Raw genomic sequence first — 10,000 nt, 5'->3', positions numbered from 1 at the left:
GGACCGGGGCCACTCTCGTGTGGCTCTCCCCTCTCGTAGGCTGAGGGGCGGCCGGGTGGGCCGTAACCGAGGAAAGGTGCGTTTCGCGGGGCCGGGTGGCCGCGACGGGCCGGGGGCGTCTCCGCCCTCGGTCGCCGAGGCCCTCGCCGGCCGCCGGTGGCGGACCTTCGCGTCTGACGGACCGTCTGAGTCTCCCGCGGAAAGGGTCGGGCGGGCTCCGGAGAGCCCCCCTGGAGGCGAGAGCGCCGGGTCGGGGAGGAACCGACCGCCCATGGCGGCCGACGCGCTAACGTCGGCCGGGCGGAGGCCTGCCCCAGGCGCAGTTCGATTTCCAGAATCTCAGGGCCATGACACACAAAGCGTATCCGGGCGTCACCCCGTAACGGGTCATTAAGGCTGAGACGTGGGCGGCCCTGTCCCGCCCGGGGTTTCGTTTAGCGGCCGACGCCGGTTCGTTTTGCGGCCGAACGACGCCGGTTCGTTTAGCGGCCGAACGAAGCCGGCTCGTTTAACGGCCGAGGCCAGCCGGGTTCGTCCCTTCCTTGGATGATTTACCATTCGTAATAAGAATCGTCACTACCTCAGTGCAGAGGGACTTTTTCGAGGCATTTGTGTCCGCTCGAGAGGCCTCTCGCTGGGCTCGAGAGGTCCTGGGATCCGGTAGCCTATCACCTTGGAGAGTCAGCGAGGTGCTCTTCCCTATATACCCGATGGCACCTGTTCGGGCCACCGTCCCCTGCTGGACGGGGCCCGGCTCTGTACCGCCCCAGACAGAGCGCCTTCGTCGGTCACGAAGGCAGGGTCGTGGACCCTGGAAGCGCACGAGCCACCCGACTCGGCTTCCATAGCGGCTGGCGGCCCTGGCCCGCCCGAGACGAAGCGCCTTCGTCGGTCAGACAGATAGGGTCGAGGACCCTGGAAGTGCGAGAGCCACCCGACTCGACTTCCACGGCGGCCCGGAGGCCGGGCCCGTCCCCGTCCGTGCCCGGGGACGGGGCACCTTCGTCGGTCAAACGCGTTGGTCTTGGACCCTGGAAGTGCACGAGCCACCCGACTCGACTTCCATAGCGGTCGGCGGCCCCGTACCGCCCCAGACAGAGCACCTTCGTCGGTCACGAAGAGAGGGTCTTGGACCCTGGAAGTGCACGAGCCACCCGACTCGACTTCCATAGCGGTCGGCGGCCCTGTCCCGCCCCAGACGATGCACCTTCGTCTGTCACACAGATAGGGTCTTGGACCCTGGAAGCCGTCCCCCTCGACTTCCGTAACGGTCGGCGGCCCTGTCCCGCCGCAGACGGGTCACCACTCCGTCTGTCTGTAGGGTCTTGGACCCTGGAAGCCGCCCCACTCGACTTCCATCGCGGTCGGCGGCCCTGGCCCGCCGCAGACGGGTCGCCACTCCGTCTGTCTGTAGGGTCTTGGACCCTGGAAGCCGCCCCACTCGACTTCCATCGCGGTCGGCGGCCCTGGCCCGCCGCAGACGGGTCGCCACTCCGTCTGTCTGTAGGGTCTTGGACCCCGGAAGCCGCCTCACTCGACTTCCATCGCGGTCGGCGGCCCTGTCCCGCCGCAGACGGTGTGCCACTCCGTCTGTCACACAGATACATAAGGGTGTCTCGGAACCCCGGACGCCGACCGAGACGAAACGCGTGGGGTCGGTGCGCCCGAGAGGGTAGGGTGCCCCGGGGCCGGCCGCTCGCCCGACCGGCTTCCGGGACTCCTTGACCGCTCGGGAGACCTATCCACGCGCCCGCCCGACCGGCGGCCGGGGGCCCTCGACCGCCACACGCGTACCGACGACCGGGGGGTTTCCGTTTTACGGCCGACGCCGAGATCCTTCGACGGTTCCAACATGGGTTGTTACGCTTTTGTGTTCGCCCGTGTCTGAGCATATATGGTCGGGTCGAACCTTTGAGGCCGTAGCCTGGAGATCCAGGGCGGATCTTATCTCACAACACGTGTGTCTTTGAGGCCGTAGCCTAGATCCAGAGACTTTAGGATCTTTTTAGCAGTTTTAAGGCCGTAGCCTTGATCCAGGGCGGATCTTTTGAGCAGCTTTAAGGCCGTAGCCTTGATCCAGGGCGGATCTTTTCACAGGTTTTAAGCCGAAGCGCCTTGATCCAGGGACTTTTGGATCTTTTTTTGCCGTTTTTAGGCCGTAGCCTTGATCCAGGGCGGATCGTTTTGCGGCCGTAGCCGAGTTCCATCACCCAAGGTAGCTTTAGTTTTTAGGCATTAGCCTTGATGATCCAGGGCGGATCGTTTTGCGGCCGTAGCCGAGTTCCATCACCCAAGGTAGCTTTAGTTTTTAGGCATTAGCCTTGATATGATCCAGGCCGGATCTTTCCGCCTAGGCGGCATGCGGATATGGGTTACCCGTCTTTCGACACTCGCCCGGGGCGCTGCCTCACATCAGACGCCCTTCGTCCGTTCCAACCGTTCCAGTTCTTTTAACGGTTTTTCGTTCATCGCACACCGACGCGCACAGACCTTTCTTGGGATCTGCCGCAGGGAGGGAGGACGCTGGAGGTCCACTTTCGAAGCAACCCATCCCTATATACCCGATGGCACCTGTTCAAACGACCGCCCCTTGAGAGAAGGGGCCCTTCCCGTGGCTCGTCCGGGAGGAGGCGCCCGCGTCGGAAGGCGCCGTAAGGTCGGAGACCCTGGAAGTGCACGAGTCACCCGCTTTTACCTCCAGGCCCTCTGTCGTACTTCTCGTGTCCGCTCACGAGACCTCGTTTCGGCTTTATGGAAGTGCACGAGTCACCCGCTTTTGCCTTTTCTGGAAGTGCACGAGTCACCCGCTTTTGCTTCCAGGCCCTCTGTCGTACTTCTCGTGTCCGCTCACGAGACCTCTCTTCGGCCTGGGGGTGCGCCACGTACACCCCCGCGTCCGCATTCGAGTCACCTCTTCGGGCTCATGAGGTAGGGTCGGTGACCCTGGAAGTCAGAGACTTCCAGGCCTTCTGTCGTACACCCTCGCGTCCGCTCACGAGACCTCTCTTCGGCCTGGGGGTGCGCCACGTACACCCTCCCGCGTCCGCTTTCGAGTCACCCATCTGGGCTACGGAGGTAGGGACGTGTGCCCTGGAAGAACCAGACTTCCAGGAGGGAGGGCCGCCCTGTCAGGCCCGCTTTCGAGTCACCCATCTGGGCTACGGAGGTAGGGACGGGTGCCCTGGAGGAACCAGACTTCCAGGAGGGAGGGCCGCCCTGTCAGGCCCGCTTTCGAGTCACCCATCTGGGCTACGGAGGTAGGGACGGGTGCCCTGGAGGAACCAGACTTCCAGGAGGGAGGGCCGCCCTGTCAGGCCCGCTTTCGAGTCACCCATCTGGGCTACGGAGGTAGGGACGTGTGCCCCGGAGGAACCGGACTTCCAGGAGGGAGGGCCGCCCTGTCAGGCCCGCCTCGGAGTCACCTCTCTGGGCTAAGGAGGCAGGGACGTGTGCCCTGGAGGAACCAGACTTCCAGGAGGGAGGGCCGCCCTGTCAGGCCCGCTTTCGAGTCACCCATCTGGGCTACGGAGGTGGGGACGGGTGCCCTGGAGGAACCAGACTTCCAGGAGGGAGGGCCGCCCTGTCAGGCCCGCCTCGGAGTCACCTCTCTGGGCTAAGGAGGCAGGGACGTGTGCCCTGGAGGAACCAGACTTCCAGGAGGGAGGGCCGCCCTGTCAGGCCCGCTTTCGAGTCACCCATCTGGGCTACGGAGGTGGGGACGGGTGCCCTGGAGGAACCAGACTTCCAGGAGGGAGGGCCGCCCTGTCAGGCCCGCCTCGGAGTCACCTCTCTGGGCTAAGGAGGCAGGGACGTGTGCCCTGGAGGAACCAGACTTCCAGGAGGGAGGGCCGCCCTGTCAGGCCCGCCTCGGAGTCACCTCTCTGGGCTAAGGAGGCAGGGACGTGTGCCCTGGAGGAACCAGACTTCCAGGAGGGAGGGCCGCCCTGTCAGGCCCGCTTTCGAGTCACCCATCTGGGCTACGGAGGTAGGGACGTGTGCCCTGGATGAACCGGACTTCCAGGAGGGAGGGCCGCCCTGTCAGGCCCGCTTTCGAGTCACCCATCCGGGCTACGGAGGTAGGGACGTGTGCCCTGGAGGAACCAGACTTCCAGGAGGGAGGGCCGCCCTGTCAGGCCCGCCTCGGAGTCACCTCTCTGGGCTAAGGAGGCAGGGACGTGTGCCCTGGAGGAACCAGACTTCCAGGAGGGAGGGCCGCCCTGTCAGGCCCGCCTCGGAGTCACCTCTCTGGGCTAAGGAGGCAGGGACGTGTGCCCTGGATGAACCGGACTTCCAGGAGGGAGGGCCGCCCTGTCAGGCCCGCTTTCGAGTCACCCATCTGGGCTACGGAGGTAGGGACGTGTGCCCTGGAGGAACCAGACTTCCAGGAGGGAGGGCCGCCCTGTCAGGCCCGCCTCGGAGTCACCTCTCTGGGCTAAGGAGGCAGGGACGTGTGCCCTGGATGAACCGGACTTCCAGGAGGGAGGGCCGCCCTGTCAGGCCCGCTTTCGAGTCACCCATCTGGGCTACGGAGGTAGGGACGTGTGCCCTGGAGGAACCAGACTTCCAGGAGGGAGGGCCGCCCTGTCAGGCCCGCCTCGGAGTCACCTCTCTGGGCTAAGGAGGCAGGGACGTGTGCCCTGGAGGAACCGGACTTCCAGGAGGGAGGGCCGCCCTGTCAGGCCCGCTTTCGAGTCACCCATCTGGGCTACGGAGGTAGGGACGTGTGCCCCGGAGGAACCAGACTTCCAGGAGGGAGGGCCGCCCTGTCAGGCCCGCCTCGGAGTCACCTCTCTGGGCTAAGGAGGCAGGGACGTGTGCCCTGGAGGAACCGGACTTCCAGGAGGGAGGGCCGCCCTGTCAGGCCCGCTTTCGAGTCACCCATCTGGGCTACGGAGGTAGGGACGGGTGCCCCGGAGGAACCAGACTTCCAGGAGGGAGGGCCGCCCTGTCAGGCCCGCCTCGGAGTCACCTCTCTGGGCTAAGGAGGCAGGGACGTGTGCCCTGGAGGAACCGGACTTCCAGGAGGGAGGGCCGCCCTGTCAGGCCCGCTATCGAGTCACCCATCTGGGCTACGGAGGTGGGGACGTGTGCCCTGGAGGAACCAGACTTCCAGGAGGGAGGGCCGCCCTGTCAGGCCCGCCTCGGAGTCACCTCTCTGGGCTACGGAGGTAGGGACGTGTGCCCTGGAGGAACCGGACTTCCAGGAGGGAGGGCCGCCCTGTCAGGCCCGCCTCGGAGGCCTCCCCTCGGGCAGGGGAGGCAGGGTCGGGGACCCTGGAGGAACCGGACTTCCAGGAGGGAGGGCCGCCCTGTCAGGCCCGCCTCGGAGGCCTCCCCTCGGGCAGGGGAGGCAGGGTCGGGGACCCTGGAGGTGCCGGACCTCCAGGGGGACGGAGGCCGAACCCGTGGCCGGGGAGGGTGAGCCTTGCCGGGCTAGGCTCGCGCGGGTTCGAAGGCCTGGTTCGAGAGGACCCCTTCCCCTATATACCCGATGGCACCTGTTCACACTACTGCCCTTTCGAGAGGGGACCCCGACCGGTCCGCGGCCGGGACGGCGCACCTCGGTCGGCCTCGGCGAGTGGGTCGGGGTGCCTGGAGGTGCGCGAGCGGCCCGCCTGGAAGTGCGCGAGCCACCCGACTCTGGCGGCCGGCGCCCCCGGGCCCGTGCCCGCGGCCGACTCGTCTGACCCGGCATCGTCAAGGTCACCAATACCACGGAGCGTCTACGACGCCCCGTTTCCGAGATATCGGCCAATGAACTGCCGGGCGCCGTATCTCGGCCGGGGAAGGTCCTACGGACTCGGGGCCGGGCTCGTCGGAAAGGTCTCGCCCGGGGCTTTCCGACGAGACCGGCCGCGGGTCCGTGCGACCCCGGGGGCCCGAGATACTTCCGGTCGAAAATTCGAATTTCGTTACCGCGCTGCTCCGGCGCCCCGGGTCCGGGGCCTTCGCCCTTCGGGTGGGTGGCTCCTCCGCGGGGGGCCTTTCGAACGAGCCCACCCGCGCGTCGCTAGCCCTTTCCGGGGCCGAGATACGGCCTACCCCCGCGGGATTTTCCCACGGCCGTTTCTCGGGCGCCTCGGGTCCGGGGCCTTCGCCCTTCGGGTCGGTCGCTATGCCGGAGGGGAGCTTTCGAACGAGCCCTCCCTCGAGTCTCTGGCCCTTTCCCGGGCCGAGATACGGGCGGGTGGTCGCGGAATTTTCGCTCGTCCGGGGCTCCGGCGCCCCTAGCGTCCGCCTCGGAGGTCGCCCGGACGCGCGGCCGGTCTCGTTCGAAAGGTCCGTCCCGGGGCTTTCCGACGAGCCCGGCCTCGGGTCCGTGCGACCCCGCCCGCCGGAGATACGTCCGGTCGAAGCTCGCGGAAATTCCCGCGGCCGTATCTCGGGCGCCTCGGGTCCGGGGCCTTCGCCCTTTGGGTCGGTCGCTCCGCCGGAGGGGGCCTTTCGAACGAGCCTACCCGCGAGCCTCTAGCCCCTTCCCCGGCCGAGATACGGCGGTCTGTGCCCGGATTTTCCCACGGCCGTTTCTCGGGCGCCTCGGGTCCGGGGCCTTCGCCCTTCGGGTCGGTCGCTATGCCGGAGGGGAGCTTTCGAACGAGCCTACCCGCGAGCCTCTAGCCCTTTCCCCGGCCGAGATACGGCGGTCTGTGCCCGGATTTTCCCACGGCCGTTTCTCGGGCGCCTCGGGTCCGGGGCCTTCGCCCTTCGGGTCGGTCGCTATGCCGGAGGGGGGCTTTCGAACGAGCCTACCCGCGAGCCTCTAGCCCTTTCCCCGGCCGAGATACGGCGGTCCCTCCCCGGATTTTCCCACGGCCGTTTCTCGGGCGCCTCGGGTCCGGGGCCTTCGCCCTTCGGGTCGGTCGCTATGCCGGAGGGGAGCTTTCGAACGAGCCTACCCGCGAGCCTCTAGCCCTTTCCCCGGCCGAGATACGGCGGTCTGTGCCCGGATTTTCCCACGGCCGTTTCTCGGGCGCCTCGGGTCCGGGGCCTTCGCCCTTCGGGTCGGTCGCTATGCCGGAGGGGGGCTTTCGAACGAGCCTACCCGCGAGCCTCTAGCCCTTTCCCCGGCCGAGATACGGCGGTCCCTCCCCGGATTTTCCCACGGCCGTTTCTCGGGCGCCTCGGGTCCGGGGCCTTCGCCCTTCGGGTCGGTCGCTATGCCGGAGGGGAGCTTTCGAACGAGCCTACCCGCGAGCCTCTAGCCCTTTCCCCGGCCGAGATACGGCGGTCTGTGCCCGGATTTTCCCACGGCCGTTTCTCGGGCGCCTCGGGTCCGGGGCCTTCGCCCTTCGGGTCGGTCGCTATGCCGGAGGGGGGCTTTCGAACGAGCCTACCCGCGAGCCTCTAGCCCTTTCCCCGGCCGAGATACGGCGGTCCCTCCCCGGATTTTCCCACGGCCGCAGCACGGGCGCCTTTGCTCGGATCGACTCGCCCTTTGGGTCGGTCGCTCCACGCGAGGGGACCTTTCGAACGAGCCTACCCGCGAGCCTCTAGCCCTTTCCCCGGCCGAGATACGGCGGTCCCTCCCCGGATTTTCCCACGGCCGCAGCTCGGGCGCCCTTGCTCGGATCGACTCGCCCTTCGGGTCGGTTGCTCTACCGGAGCGGCCCTATCCAACGAGCCAACCCGCTTCTCTCTAACCCTAAGCCCGGCCGAGATACGGCGGTCCCTCCGCGGATTTTCCCACGGCCGCAGCTCGGGCGCCTTTGCTCGGATCGACTCGCCCTTTGGGTCGGTTGCTCTACCGGAGCGGCCCTATCCAACGAGCCAACCCTCGTCTCTCTAACCCTAAGCCCGGCCGAGATACGGCGGTCCCTCCGCGGATTTTCCCACGGCCGCAGCTCGGGCGCCTTTGCTCGGATGAACTCGCCCTTTGGGTCGGTTGCTCTACCCGAGCGGACCTTTCCAACGAGCCAACCCTCGTCTCTCTAACCCCAAGCCCGGCCGAGATACGGGGTACCACCGCCTGACCTTTAAACGGCCGTAACTCGGGCGCCTTTGCTCGGATCGACTCGCCCTTTGGGTCGGTTGCTCTACCGGAGCGGCCCTATCCAACGAGCCAACCCTCGTCTCTCTAACCCTAAGCCCGGCCGAGATACGGGGTACCACCGCCTGACCTTTAAACGGCCGTAACTCGGGCGCCTTTGCTCGGATCGACTCGCCCTTTGGGTCGGTTGCTCCACCCGAGGGGACCTTTCCAACGAGCCAACCCTCGTCTCTCTAACCCTAAGCCCGGCCGAGATACGGGGTACCACCGCCTGACCTTTAAACGGCCGTAACTCGGGCGCATTTGCTCGGATCGACTCGCCCTTTGGGTCGGTTGCTCCACCCGAGGGGACCTTTCCAACGAGCCAACCCTCGTCTCTCTAACCCTAAGCCCGGCCGAGATACGGGGTACCACCGCCTGACCTTTAAACGGCCGTAACTCGGGCGCATTTGCTCGGATCGACTCGCCCTTTGGGTCGGTTGCTCTACCCGAGGGGACCTTTCGAACGAGCCTACCCGCTTCTCCCTAACCCCAAGCCCGGCCGAGATACGGCGGTCCCTCCGCGGATTTTCCCACGGCCGCAGCTCGGACGCCCTTGCTCGGATCGACTCGCCCTTTGGGTCGGTTGCTCTACCGGAGCGGCCCTTTCCAACGAGCCAACCCTCGTCTCTCTAACCCTAAGCCCGGCCGAGATACGGGGCACCACCGCCTGACCTTTAAACGCCCGTAGCTCCGGCGCACAAAGTCCCAGGACTTCGCCCTTTGGGTCGGTTGCTCCACCGGAGGGGACCTTTCCAACGAGCCAACCCTCGTCTCTCTAACCCTAAGCCCGGCCGAGATACGGGGTACCACCGCCTGACCTTTAAACGGCCGTAACTCGGGCGCCTTTGCTCGGATCGACTCGCCCTTTGGGTCGGTTGCTCCACCCGAGGGGACCTTTCGAACGAGCCTACCCGCTTCTCCCTAACCCCAAGCCCGGCCGAGATACGGCGGTCCCTCCGCGGATTTTCCCACGGCCGCAGCTCGGACGCCCTTGCTCGGATCGACTCGCCCTTTGGGTCGGTTGCTCTACCGGAGCGGCCCTTTCCAACGAGCCAACCCTCGTCTCTCTAACCCTAAGCCCGGCCGAGATACGGGGCACCACCGCCTGACCTTTAAACGCCCGTAGCTCCGGCGCACAAAGTCCCAGGACTTCGCCCTTTGGGTCGGTTGCTCCACCGGAGGGGACCTTTCCAACGAGCCAACCCGCGTCTCTCTAACCCCAAGCCCGGCCGAGATACGGGGCACCACCGCCTGACCTTTAAACGCCCGTAGCTCGGGCGCCTTGGGTCGGATCGACTCGTCCCTTGGGTCGGTTGCTCTACCGGAGCGGACCTATCCAACGAGCCAACCCGCGCCTCTCTAACCCTAAGCCCGGCCGAGATACGGAGTACCACCCCTTGATATTCCCACGGCCGTAGCTCCGGAGCCCTTTGCCGCAGCCCTTCGGGACACCCACCCTCGGACGCCCCGCGGAGGGACCTTTCCAACGAGCCAACCCTCGCCTCTCTAACCCTTTCCCCGGCCGAGATACGGGGTACCACCCCTTGATATTCCCACGGCCGTAGCTCCGGAGCCCTTCGCCGCAGCCCTTCGGGACACCCACCATCGGACGCCCCGCGGAGGGACCTTTCCAACGAGCCAACCCTCGCCTCTCTAACCCTTTCCCCGGCCGAGATACGACCCCGAGAACCGTGGCACCTCTACCCGACCACAGTGCACCCGAGGCCGGCCTCGGACCCCCGAGGACGGTGGCACCTCTACCCGACCACAGTGCACCCGAGGCCGGCCCCGGACCCCCGAGGACGGTGGCCCCTCTACCCGACCACCGTGCACCCGAGGCCGGCCTCGGAACCAGCCACGGACACCCTGGAGCCCGTACCCGGCGCACCGTTCGGTCCCGGGCACCCACTCTTAAGCACTCTCCCCCGGCCTAAGCCCCATACTCCCGGCCCCTCTGGAGAACCAAACCGT

This window comes from Paramisgurnus dabryanus, unplaced genomic scaffold (genome assembly GCF_030506205.2).
Source record: "Paramisgurnus dabryanus unplaced genomic scaffold, PD_genome_1.1 h2tg000302l_1_107586__unordered_in_group14, whole genome shotgun sequence".
In the NCBI taxonomy this organism is placed as follows: Eukaryota; Metazoa; Chordata; class Actinopteri; order Cypriniformes; family Cobitidae; genus Paramisgurnus; species Paramisgurnus dabryanus.
Note: the sequence above shows the minus strand (reverse complement) of the source record.